This window comes from Triticum urartu, chromosome 7A (assembly GCF_056163025.1).
Source record: "Triticum urartu cultivar PI428250 chromosome 7A, HENAU_Tu73, whole genome shotgun sequence".
Taxonomy (NCBI): Eukaryota; Viridiplantae; Streptophyta; class Magnoliopsida; order Poales; family Poaceae; genus Triticum; species Triticum urartu.
Window position 1 is genome coordinate 307,207,868 of NC_141879.1, and position 12,338 is coordinate 307,220,205.

General features: G+C 46.4%; 1 long non-coding RNA gene across 1 annotated transcript; it reads right to left on the reverse strand.

Annotated features, from left to right (window-relative positions):
- Window positions 1–517: 517 nt before the first annotated feature.
- On the reverse strand, window positions 518–12,117 carry LOC147959408 (uncharacterized). The gene is made up of 2 exons (XR_015610524.1): window positions 11,187–12,117; window positions 518–10,400 (listed from the first exon to the last, which is right to left on the reverse strand). It is a non-coding gene; the product is annotated as an uncharacterized LOC147959408 (long non-coding RNA).
- Window positions 12,118–12,338: the final 221 nt, after the last annotated feature.

The window sequence follows — 12,338 nt, forward strand, 5'->3', positions numbered from 1 at the left end:
TATGTTGGGGTGCAGTAGCTTAGTTTCTTGTTGCATTCTAGATGCATTGTGCTATTTATCGCAGAATTGTGCCATTCTTGTTTTGCTTGCCATTTGCAAACCGTGCATCCGTTTCCGGCGATCTTTATATCAATTTCGACCGAAATCAACTCTTCTGTCCAGCGGCACTCTTGGTTTGCCAAGTTGAGGCCTGGTTCAATCTTTTCCTTCCGGAGCACGCATATGCATTGCATATCACATCCCGCATATCATGGCATGTTTTGCATCTTGTTGCTTGCGCATTGCACCGTGATTGATTGTTGGTCCTTTTGCTTGTGTTCTTGCTTTGGGAAGAGACGGGAGACGAGTACGTGTTCGAGGAACCCATTGAGTATGCTTACGAGGATCAAGCTTTCGTCAACTCGGAGAACTTTGCAGGCAAGATGACCATTGTAACACCCACGATGCGGCTATATCTCCCACGTGTCGGAGCACGACTTAGAGGCATAACCGCATAGTAGGCATGTCGCAAGAGGGGTAATCTTTACACATCCCATGTACTGAATAAGAAAGGGATAAAGAGTTGGTTTACAATCGCCACTTCACACAATACATAAATATAGCATTACATCATCTAGAATACAATCAAGGTCCAACTACGGAACCAAAATAAAGAAAGACCACCCCTATTGCTAGATCCCCGATCGCCCCGACTGGGATCCACTACTGATCAAAAGGAAACAAAACAAAACAACGATAAAGATCTTCATCGAGTTCCCACCTGAGCTCAGTTGCGTCACCTGCACTGGTATCATCGGCACCTGCAACTGTTTGGAAGTATCTGTGAGCCACGAGGACTCAGCAATCTCACACCCGCAAGATCAAGACTATTTAAGCTTATGGGTAGGAAAGGGGTAATGAGGTGGAGCTGAAGAAAGCACTAAGCATATATGGTGGCTAACTTACGCAAATAAGAGCGAGAAGAGAAGCAAAGCAACGGTCGTGGACTAGAAGTGATCAAGAAATGATCCTGACTCTACTTATGTTCAAGCATAACCCAAGAACGGTGTTCAATTCCCGGACTCTGCCGGAAAGAGACCATCACGGCTACACACGCGGATGATGCATTTTAAGTAAGTCAAGTGTCAAGTTCTCTACAACCAGATATTAACAAATTCCCATCTGCCCATAACCGCGGGAACAAATTTCGAAAGTTCAAAACCCTGCAGGGGTGTCCCAACTTAGCCCATCACAAGCTCGCACGGTCAACGAAGGATATTCCTTCTCCCAGGAAGACCCGATCAGACTCGGAATCCCGGTTAAAAGACATTTCGACAATGGTAAAAAAAGACCAGCAAAGCCGCCCGATGTGCCAACAAATCCCGATAGGAGTCGCAAGTATCTTGTTCTCAGGGCACACCAGATAGGTCAAGTTACGAGTAAAACCAACCCTCGAGTTGCCCCGAGGTGGCCCCGCAGGCTGCCCGTTTCGGACCAACACTTAGACAAGCACTGGCCCCGGGGGGGGGGGGTTAAAATAAATATGACCCTCGGGAGCATGACTCCCAAGGGAAAAGTAGGTGGTGGTGAGGCAAATGGTAAAACCAAGCTTGGGCCTTGCTGGAGGAGTTTTATTCAAAGCGAATTGTCAAGGGGTCCCCACAACACCCAACCGTGTAAGGAACGCAAAATCAAGGAACATAACACCGGTGCGATGGAAACTAGGGCGGCAAGAGTGGAACAAAACACCAGGCATAAGGCCGAGCCTTCCACCCTTTACCAAGTATATAGATGCATTAATTAAACAAAATATATATAGTGATATCCCAGCAATATCCATGTTCCAAACATGGAACAAACTTTATCTTCACCTGCAACTAACAACACTATAAGAGGGGCTGAGCAAAAGCGGTAACATAGCCAAACAATGGTTTGCTAGGAAAGGTGGGTTAGAGGCTTGACATGGCAATATGGGAGGCATGATATAGCAAGTGGTAGGTATCGCGGCATAATAATAGAACGAGCAACTAGCAAGCAAAGATAGAAGTGATTTCGAGGGTATGGTCATCTTGCCTGAGATACCGCAAGGAAGAAGAACGAGTCCATGAAGAAGACAAACAGACGTAGATGAACGGATCCTCACAACTCCGGAACGAAACCGAAGCTAACGCGAGAAGTAACCCGGAAAGAAGCAAACAACATAGTAAACAACCATCACATAATCATGGCATGATGCACAACCAAGTATGATGCATGTCCGGTTTAATGATACATGGCATGGCATGGAAAATTGCACAAGCAAACCTACAAATTAAGTGGAGCTCAATATGCAACGAGTTGCATATTGACGAAACACCACATGACTTATTTAGTTCTCTCTCATTTATGTACTCAACAATATTAAATGTTGATTATCATGGCAAGAGGTGGAGCAAATGAAAACTACCTATCTAGGCAAGTTTAAATGAGGCCGGAACAACAAACAACAAGTCCGGAAAAACCTCATGTGCAATAATTTAGGTTTGGTACTGTTTTGCACTAAAGCATATTTTAGATTTGTTAAGCATGCAAAGTAAAACCACCATGTTAAACTAGGCATTTTTCTACCCCATTTACATATAAAGTTTATTGAAAACCGAGCTACGGTTAAATAGTTATGAAATAAATCATTTTACCATGGCATAAGAGCAAATTAATGCAAACAGGAGTTTAAACATTTTAAACATGGTTGAAAGTTGCATATTATGAAACTAGATGAAAAACTAAGCATTTTGCATATATAAATTATTTTAAACCGATGCATGGTTGAGAAGTTATTAAATGCATGAAGTTCAGGACCAAACTGTAAAACTGGCGCTCTCTGGATAATTGCTAAAATCGCAGATCTGAAAAAAACCATCACGAGCCAAAACTGGCTGGCCCAAACAGTACAGAGAAAGAGAAAAAAAGGAGGCGTTGGGGGTGCAACTCACCATGGGCTTTGGCCCAGCTGGTGCAGGCGCTGGGCCTTGGAGGGAAGCTGTCGATGCTGGGCCTGGAAGATCGGGACGAGGCCGACTAGAGCCTCAGGACGAGAAGTCAACGCGGGCGCGGTTTCCTGGCCTCGCTCGATGCAGAGGAAGCAGATAGAGGAGGCGAGACGCGGGGCGGCTTGCAGGCGATGCAGGGCGCGGCGGCGGATAGAGCTCGATGGACTCCGTTGACGCGGGAAGCAGAGGAGGCCAAGGCGACATGGCAGGGGCGCGTGCTTGGTCTTGTCGTTCCATTCGACGAGTCAGCTCATGGCGGCGGCAGCGTAGCCGTTCCTTCGCAGCGGCGTGGAGAAGGAACTCCGGTGAGGGGACTTGGCGGGACGAACGCCAGCGACCTTGAGGACGAGCGGGCGCCGCAGCTCCAGGCGCAAGGCGAGGCGGCGACCGGGGCGACTCCGGCGGGCGATGCGGGACTTGGCGAAGAGGGAACCCGGGCGGAGGCGAGGGGAGCAGGACTCGGCGACGCGGGAAGCAGAGGAGGCGCTCGGCTGGGTCACTCCGGCGCGAGGTAGAGCTCTTGGAGCAGACAGATCCATGGCGACGAGGCTCGGGCGGCCGGTGGCTTGACTCCGGTGACGCGGGGCTGAAGAAGAGCTCGTGCGCGAGGGCGCCATGTGAGGGGCTCGGTCAGGTTCGCCATGGGCTCCTGAGGGAGGGAGAACGAGAGGTAACAGAGAGATGTGAGGCACGGGTAGAAGAAGAAAAGAAGAGAAAGGGCATGGGCGCAAGGGAGGAGGAAGGGCCGCGGTCCAATCGGGATTGGACTCTGGCTGGCTGCGGGTTGGTCCGGTGTTGACAACGAGTTGGAGCGGTGGTTGGTCGATGGGGATCTGGGAGGATTCCGATGGAGATGGTGAGTGGGTGGCGGCAAGCAGGAGGATGGATGGGACAAGTAGCCTAAAAACTAGGGTTGCCTCCTTATATACACTGGTGGATTAGGTTAGGGGCTAACGGATCCCTCCGATCGTAATCGGACGACCGAGAATAAAAGGTTATAGGAGTCCAAATAAGAAAACGGTGATGTTTTGTAGATGTTTGGGGATGATCCGAATCCAACGGTGACGACTCCCCGGGTCGGGTTCGGGACAACTTCCGGACGCGCGCGAGGGGTTCGATGCACTGTGAAGGGAGGGTTTTCAGACCGTGCAATCGCATCGGACGGCTCCGGACGTGAAGAGGGGTAGGTGGATGGACTAGGTGGGCTGTGTAGACGGGCTTGGACTGAGAGGAGAGAAGAGAAAGCGGTCCGGCAACAGTTTTCGGAGACCGAAAACGTCCGACGATTTGACCGACTATATTGCCGCTATAGCTAACCGTTGGGGCGTCAAACGGACTCCGAATGCGATGAAATTTGGCAAGCGGTCTACCGGCAACATAACAACACCGCATGCCAACTTTCATCTCATTCCGAGAACATTTTCCAGCCATATATAAAATAATATTTCGGACATGCCGCGGGCGCGGGCAAGTGTGTCTGGGCTCAGAACGGACAACAGAGAGAACGAGGAGACCGGGACGGATGCAAGTTTTGAAAACATGATGATGCAATGCACATTATGACATGACAAGATGCAACACGCAAGCGAATGACATGGCAACAACAACGAATAACTGGAAGACACCTGGCGCGATGGACTCGGGGCGTCACAACACTCCACCACTACGAGAGGATCTCGTCCCGAGATCTAGAATGGAACCGGAGAGAAGCGAAAGATGAAGAGGTAAAACAAAGTTGCTTCTTGGACAAACGAGTGAAACCACGAACCTTGAGAGGTTGAACAAATTGAAAGAAAGAATACAACGAAGACGAACAAAGTTGAAAACACTCCGTTAGGAAAAGAGGAACAAGGAACATTACTAGAACCTTGTAGGTTGAAAGACATAAGAAAAGGGTTGCAATGGACAAGAAGTACATGCAAGCACTCCGGATGAAACAAGATGTACAAGGAATGATAAGGATCAATTCCAACAACACTCCGGATGGAAAAAAAGAAGGTAAAGCATATGAACTTGGCAAAAGAAAGCACTTGGATGAGACTCCGGTTAGAAGAGGAATGATAGACACAACACTCCGGTTAAACAAGGTAGAGAAGGAATTAGAATGATATAATTTGGCTAGCACTCCAACTGTAAATGGAAGGAATTGAACATGAATTTGAGGAGATGGGATGATACTTGACGAAAACAATGACACATTGCCTCCGGAACTATTGCAAAAAATGGCACAAGGGGTAAGAAAGATTTCACACAGCACTCCAGTTGAGAAGGGAGGCAAAACTTGATAAGATGAGAGAACTTGAATGAAGGACACGACACTCCGGAATGAATGGATAAGCAAAGGAAAGAACATGGTCCTGACAAAACGAAATGATGGGACGAAAAGAGCAACGTCACCATGCCTCCGGAACGAATGAATGGAAAACTAGATGGTTGGAAAGAAAAAGAATAGAGAAGATGAATGACAACTCTCACAAATAAAATTGAAAGAGCATGCTTACGAAGAAAAGGTTGAACGGAGTTGTTGGAAAACCAACAATGAAAAGAGTAAGCTTGTTGTGGGCTTATGGAAAACATCTCGAAATCTTGAGGTGAAATTTTGCCACTAATGAGAACAATAGATTGGATTGATATGAACAAGAAGACGAGAAGCTTATCTCACCGGGAGGATAAATGAAGAACTTGGGTCATTTATAAGCACCCTAAATAGCAGCAACCCTTAGGGAAAGCTTTAGGTGAAATATAACCCAAGATAACTCCAATGAAGAGATTGATTGGTTGCAAAGGATCTCAAGAACGAATTGAAAATGATGGGTTTAAAATATGTCATTCCGGACAACTTGTGAATCATGAAACACAAAGGGAAATTGTCAACAATGACATAACACCACCTCAAAAGATGAGATATGAAAGAATTGCACCTCGGAATGCAAGATGAAGAATGCTTGAACTCCTCAAAACAAAACATGTGTTTTGCACCACGTTTAATTTTGAGTATATAGCTTGGCAGATCTTAGCTCCAAGAGAAATCTTGAAGAACAATTGAAGAATGGAAAGGAATCCTTGATGAACCACCATGTAGAGCCTCCATGAAAGAACTCTGGTAACAAAATGATGATAAAAGAAAGAGAAGTTGAGAACATAAGGTGAAGCCTTGCGATGATTTAGAAGAAGCTTCGCGAGGAGAAAAAAGCGGAAAAACTTGGAACTCCGGAAAAGAAAGATGAACAAAAGAAATCAAGAATTTTGATGAACCTCCGGAATAAGGAATTGAATTTACTCGAAGAAACAAGAATAAGAATTACATTATGCTTACCCTTCACCAATTAAATTGATGACAAGCACGGATTTTTGCGTACTACTTATTCTCGTAGAAAGGATTAATATAGATATAGCGCCAACTCGAAGAGGACTTCAACGAACCACCGGTAGGATTGGAAAGAATGAATGAATTGATATGATAATGAAGGAAGAGAAATCTCGAACCGAACCACCGTAAGAATTGAAAATGAACGAAGAAAAGATAAAGAACCACCGGGAAGAATTGGAAAACGAATGAAGATACTTGCTAGGATTCAGATACATGAGAATGCAAAGAACATGAACTGATTAGAGGATATTTGAATGATGCAACGGTATGATTTGGAGGATGAGAGATGAAAGCTGGAAATGAATAATTCTGATATGATGACCTTCGGAGAATCAAACTGAAAAGAATCTTGAATTGCTTCGGATGGGTGAAAAGAATTCCCACAATCGAAAATCATTGTGAGGATGGCATCAAGCAAGAATCACAAATCTTTGAAGGAATGGATAAGATTTGGAGGAAAACTCTTCTTCGGTCTTCAAATACAGAGAAAGACGATGAGAAAGACCACCATGAATTGTTGAGATACTCCAGGATGAAAATTAGAAAGGTTGAACCAACGATGAAAAGGAATTTGAAAGATCTTGGGGAAAGACATTTGACTGATGATGATCCATTCTTACGTCAAACTTCGAAAAGAATTTAGGATAGCTCCGGGAAAATTAGAAGAGTCAGGTAAGATCCTGGGAAAAGACCTGTGAGTTAGGGCCCACTCAAAGGAAAACACCGTTCAACGATTACTAGAAAGGGAGATTGCACTGGTTGAATTAAATGGCTTGAATGAGATAACAACCTCAAAATAATTTGAACAACTCGAGAATGGAAACGTGAATCTTCTGGGATATCTTCAGCACTCCAGAACAATTGAATAGCGAGAAGTGAAAGATTAAGAGGTGCAACAGCATGGGAAAAGCATTTGAACCGAGGAAAAGATATGATCGACAAAGCTTGAATTGAATCCACCGAGAAAGAAAATAGAACGAAGGATTATAACTTGAAACTCCGTTAGAATCTTCATGAGAATCACCGGATAAGAGCATTGACGGAAAAGAATGAAGAGGCTTCCCATCAATAACATGATACTTGATTAAGACATCTGATTCCTTGAAGGAAAAGGGTGGGAGGGCGGGAAAACAAAGACAACTTGGGACGGATGAAACCAACACCGTTGAGAAGAACTGATAATTGATCTTATGGATGGGGAGAATGATGGGATCCACTTGAAGAGAAACACACCGGTTCAAAAGGATTGACATGACAATCTCGATTATCATGAAGGATTAGTATTCCCATAGAAATATGAGAACACCGCTTAGGAAAGGTATGGAATCAACACTTGACATTGAAGCAACTCAAATACCACAAACAAAAACAAAAACAAAGGATTGGCTTGCAAAATAAGCCAGAACAAACATATGATAGAGATTTGGTCCGAAGTTTTCGTGGTGGGGCTCACACGGGCTCGATCGTACATCACCATCATGTACAAGGCAGTGCACATGACATACGAAGCGTCCCCGAGACAGCATAGCCAAGGACTCTTTAAGACACAACGAGACCACTATAAAACCAACCATGGATGGGTGGACCACTAGACGTCGAACCCCAATCTCATATCATGCATCTGACGGAAAGATATCCTAGGAGCTACTTGAATTCCCACTTATAAACTCCTAAAACTTTCTAGTTATGCAATCAGGTGTTGGGGATACAGGGGAAGCATAATATCTCACCCAAAACTAGCGAATCCTACATCCAGCTGTATCCATCCTTCAACACATAACCAAGAAACCTTCGGAAATCGTTTACCTCAACCTTCGAAAAGCATCCGTTATACGAGTTATGGCAATACTCCCGAACTCCCGCCCTAGTACTGGGTGGCGTCGAGGTTATCTCACCAACAACTGCATAAAGGAGATTTTCAATGTCGGCGAAACTCAGGTATTCCAGAACTGCAACGATAAAATTGTGACGACAACACCTCGGGGCTCAACTCCCCGGGACATTGCCACAACCCCGAAATGTCAGGAGGCACCAAGAACAATGTTCTCATCACAAAACCATCGGAACGATTCCAAGATACCCGCGTGATCCTATTTTTTTGTGAAATTTGAGAAGAGAAGAGTCAAAACTCTACGCCAGGATGCCTCACCAGAGCGACGAAGGGACTGAGGAGTAAAAAGAATCCTACTCTCCGGTATATATAATCCTATAAGACTCAAAACATTTTTCTAGACTCAACAACGCCAACGATTCGATCAAGCAGGGGGCTCCTAAGTCGGGGAAGGCTCTGATTACCAACTTGTAACACCCACGATGCGGCTATATCTCCCACGTGTTGGAGCATGACTTAGAGGCATAACCACATAGTAGGCATGTCGCAAGAGGGGTAATCTTTACACATACCATGTACTGAATAAGAAAGGGATAAAGAGTTGGCTTACAATCGCCACTTCACACAATACATAAATATAGCATTACATCATCCAGAATACAATCAAGGTCCGACTACGGAACCAAAATAACGAAAGACCACCCCTATTGCTAGATCCCTGATCGCCCCGACTGGGCTCCACTACCGATCAAAAGGAAACGGAACAAAACAACAATCAAGATCTTCATCGAGCTCCCACCTGAGCTTGGTTGCGTCACCTGCACTGGTATCATCGGCACCTGTAACTATTTGGAAGTATCTGTGAGCCACGAGGACTCAACAGTCTCACACCCGCGAGATTAAGACTATTTATGCTTATGGGTAGGAAAGGGGTAATGAGGTGGAGCTATAGCAAGCACTAAGCATATATGGTGGCTAACTTATGCAAATAAGAGCGAGAAGAGAAGCAAAGCAATGGTCGTGGACTAGAAGTGATCAAGAAGTGATCCTGACTCTACTTACGTTCAAGCATAACCCAAGAACCGTATTCACTTCCCGGACTCCGCCGGAAAGAGACCATCACAGCTACACACGTGGTTGATGCATTTTAATTAAGTCAAGTGTCAAGTTCTCTACAACCGGATATTAACAAATTCCCATCTGCCCATAACCGTGGGCATGACTTTCGAAAGTTCAAAATCCTGCAGGGGTGTCCCAGCTTAGCCCATCACAAGCTCTCACGGCCAATGAAGGATATTCCTTCTCCCAGGAAGACCCGATCAAACTCGGAATCCCGGTTACAAGACATTTCGACAATGGTAAAACAAGGCTAGCAAAGCCACCCGATGTGCCGACAAATCCCGATAGGAGTCGCACATATCTCGTTCTCAGGGCACACCGGATAGGTCAAGCTACGAGTAAAACCAACCCTCGAGTTGCCCCGAGGTGGCCCCGCAGGCTGCCCGTTTCGGACCAACACTTAGACAAGCACTGGCCTGGGGGGGTTAAAATAAAGATGATGCTCGGGAGCGCGACTCCCAAGGGAAAGGTAGGTGGTGCTGAGGCAAATGGTAAAACCAAGGTTGGGCCTTGCTAGAGGAGTTTTATTCAAAGCGAACTGTCAAGGGGTCCCCATAACACCCAACCGTGTAAGGAACGAAAAATCAAGAAACATAACACCGGTATGACGGAAACTAGGGCGGCAAGAGTGGAACAAAACACCAGGCATAAGGCCGAGCCTTCCACCCTTTACCAAGTATATAGATGCATTAATTAAACAAAATATATATAGTGATATCCCAACAATATCCATGTTCCAAACATGGAACAAACTTCATCTTCACCTGCAACTAACAACGCTATAAGAGGGGCTGACAAAAGCGGTAACATAGCCAAACAACGGTTTGTTTGGAAAGGTGGGTTAGAGGCTTGACATGGCAATATGGGAGGCATGATATATCAAGTGGTAGGTATCGCGGCATAGCAATAGAGCGAGCAACTAGCAAGCAAAGATAGAAGTGATTTTGAGGGTATGGTCATCTTGCCTGAGACCCCGCAAGAGGAAGAACGAGTCCATGAAGAAGACAAACGGATGTAGATGAACGGATCCTCACAACTCCGGAACAAAACCGAAGTTAACGCGAGAAGTAACCTGCAAAGAAGCAAACAACATAGTAAACAACCATCACATAATCATGGCATGATGCACAACCAAGTATGATGCATGTCCGGTTTAATGATACATGGCATGGCATGGAAAAGTGCACAAGCAAACCTACAAATTAAGTGGAGCTCAATATGCAACGAGATTGACGAAACACCACATGAATTATTTAGTTCTCTCCCGTTTATGTACTCAACAATATTAAATGTTGATTATCATGGCAAGAGGTGGAGAAAATGAAAACTACCTATCTAGGCAAGTTTAAATGAGGCCAGAACAACAAACAACAAGTCCGGAAAAACCTCATGTGCAATATTTTAGGTTTAGTACTGTTCTGCCCTGAAGTATATTTTAGAGTTGTTAAGCATTCAAAGTAAAACCACCATGTTAAACTAGGCATTTTCTACCCCATTTACATATAAAGTTTATTTAAAACCGAGCTATGGTTAAATAGTTATGAAATAAATCATTTTACCATGGCATAAGAGCAAATTAATGCAAAAAGAAGTTTAAACATTTTAAACATGGTTGAAAGTTGCATATTATGAAACTAGATGAAAAACTAAGCATTTTTCATATATAAATTTTTTTAAACCGATGCACGGTTGAGAAGTTATTAAATGCATGAAGTTTAGGGACCAAACTGTAAAACTAGCGCTCTCTGGATAATTGCTAAAATCGCAGATCTGAAAAAAAAACCATCACGGGCCGAAACTGGCTGGCCCAAACAGTACAGAGAAAGAGAAAAAAGGAGGCGCTGGGGGTGCAGCTCACCATGGGCTTCGGCCCAGCTGGTGCAGGCGCTGGGCCTTGGAGGGAAGCTGGCGATGCTGGGCCTGGAAGATCGGGACGAGGCCGACTGGAGCCTCAGGACGAGAAGTCAACGCGGGCACGGTTTCCTGGCCTCGCTCGATGTAGAGGAAGCAGATAGAGGAGGCGAGACGCGGGGCGGCTTGTAGGCGATGCAGGGCACGACGGCGGATAGAGCTCGATGGACTCCGGCGATGCAGGAAGCAGAGGAGGCCAAGGCGACATGGCAGGGGTGTGTGCAGGGTCTTGTCGTTCCATTCGACGAGTCAGATCACGGCGGCGGCAGCGTAGCCGTTCCTTTGCAGCGGCATGGTGAAGGAACTCCGGTGAGGGGTATTGGTGGGACGAACGCCGGCGACCTTGAGGACGAGCGGGCGCCGCGGCTCCAGGCGCAAGGCGAGGCGGCGACCGGGGCGACTCTAGCGGGTGATGCAGGACTTGGCGGAGAGGGAACCTGGGCGGAGGTGAGGGGAGCAGGACTCGGCGACGCGGAAAGCAGAGGAGGCGCTCGGCTGGGTCACTCCGGCGCGAGGCAGAGCTCTTGGAGCAGACGGATTCATGGCGATGAGGCTCGGGCGGCCGGTGGCTTGACTCTGGTGACGCGGGGCTGAAGAAGAGCTCGGGCGCGAGGGCGCCATGTGAGGGGCTCGGTCAGGTTCGCCATGGGCTCCTGCGGGAGGGAGAACGAGAGGTAACAGAGAGATGTGAGGCATGGGAAGAAGAAGAAAGGAAGAGAAAGGGCATGTGTGCGAGGGAGGAGGAAGGGCCTCGATCCAATCGGGATTGGACTCTGGCTGGCTAGGGGTTGGTCCGGTGTTGACAACGAGCTGGAGCGGTGGTTGGTCGATGGGGATCTGGGAGGATCCCGATGGAGATGGTGAGTGGGTGGCGGCGGGCAGGAGGATGGATGGGACAAGTAGCCTAAAAAATAGGGTTGCCTCCTTATATACGTTGGTGGATTAGGTTAGGGGCTAACGGATCCCTCCGATCGTAATCGGACGATCGAGAATAAAAGGTTAGAGGAGTCCAAATAATAAAATGGTGATGTTTTGTAGATGTTTGGGGATGATCCAAATCCAATGGTGACGACTCCCGGGGTCGGGTTCGGGACAACTT